Here is a 1,893-nt window from a genome sequence, read left to right as displayed (position 1 = left end):
CAGTAAAAAAAAAAAAATTCATAGTGACTCTAGTTACACTTGGTTTTAGCCAACTTTGTCCTGATAGCACTGCCCTGGGTACTGCTGGGAGTTGAATTTAGAAAAGGAAAAAATAGCAGAACCAAGAATCTATGATCAAAGTCAGTTTTCCTTGTAGATAAGCAGCTCAGAAAGATCAAGCCTTCAAGCCTCTCTCATGACAGATACAGGAGAATAATTTTAAATAATAATACAGACAATACATACAAAAACACTTTAAAAAGAATAAACAAGTCACAATATAGTTAGCTGGATAATATTAACTTCCCTCCAAGTTCAACACTACTCAGTATCTGCTCTGGAAAATATCTCTGTGACCCGTAAAGACATCGGTCACAAGCCCTGTGTTAAATTAGCACCAGCTAACTTCCATTAGCCCGAACTTGACAAAGATCCCAAATGAGTAAGAATCTTTCATCTCAGCAACAGACTTCCAGGACAGTTATAAATATAGGCTTACTCGTGGGGTGAGGTTTTAACTTCTGATATACAAAGTGTTAATGGTTTCAGTGACTCCTGGGCCAAACTCTGCAGTATTCTATTTGCTTGTGATATATTATGATTGTATTATTGAAGCTAATAACTACTCAGCCAAATGAAAGTTTCTCCAAGCCTTTGTGCTTTCTTTCCTCAACCCATTCAGATTTAATGTTCAAGATCTAGTTCATCAAAAAATTTAATATAAAAAGACCATTCACAACTCTCCATCTCCAGCAGGCAATGTAATATTATTGGTTACTCTTCATCAAGCACCACAATTCTATGTGGTAGGTAGAGTGATTGTCTTCATTTTACAGATGAAGAAACTCATGATAGAGGTTTCAGTATTGGCCCTCCACCACAGCTATGAAGTGGGCTTCCATTGTGGCTCAACTGGTAAAGAATCTGCCTGCAGTGTGGGAGACCTGGGTTTGATCCCTGGGTTGGGAAGATCCCCTGGAGAAGGGAAGGCTACCCACTTCAATATTCTGGCCTGGAGAATTCCATGGACTGTATAGTCCATGGGGTTGCAAAGAGTCGGACTCGACTGAGCGACTTTCACTCACTTCACTTACAGCTATGAAGTGGTAGAGATGAGATCTGACTCTAGATTTTCAGGCTCCCAGCCCATATTCTGAACCTTGGAGAAAACAGAAGCTAAATAATACCCTCAGTCTCTCATTTTATCTTCCCAATTACCTTATATAACCATAGACAGAAGCCATTCATCAACAGTTCAAATCCTACCACACTGGGAACATCCAATATCAATTGAGTCAAAAGATATTTTAAGTTACAATCAGATGGTTGGGTCACTCCATCTCTCCATCCTGGCAAACCCATCTGTTGTTATTCCTTTTGTGTGCCTTTCCACTCCTAATTTGGTTTTCCTCTTACATTTGACTCTGGCACATTCTTTCCTGCAGGTTGCCAAACATCCTTGTGATGAGACCAAAAAAAAAAAAGAGTCCTGTAAGAGTATCCATAACCTTCCTTTCCTCTCTGTCCTGTCAAGAAAAATTCTCCTCCTGTCCAAAGCAGAAGAATTCTTGCTTGGTAAAAGAAAAGCTAGGTCAATTAAAAGATAAGGAAACTGGGGCAGAGAGATCATTTCCCCCAAAGTTTGTTCTACTCTAAAGTGATAGTGGCAAGTTTCTAAATCTAAATACTACAGGAATTACATTTTATTAATGCTTGTACACCCATATCATGATGCCAAGTAAACATTAGGTGCTTGGTCAAAATTTGTTATATGAATGAAATGAGTAGAAAGGAAAAGAGAAAGAAAGAGAGGAAATTGATATCAAGTGGTGTATATGACTATGTTTGAGTTCATGGAAGGCAGAGACAAAATTAGGTGAAATTATTTTCACA

The sequence above is a fragment of the Capra hircus genome, chromosome 5, assembly GCF_001704415.2.
Source record: "Capra hircus breed San Clemente chromosome 5, ASM170441v1, whole genome shotgun sequence".
NCBI classification, from domain to species: domain Eukaryota; kingdom Metazoa; phylum Chordata; class Mammalia; order Artiodactyla; family Bovidae; genus Capra; species Capra hircus.
This window is presented reverse-complemented; position numbering follows the sequence as displayed.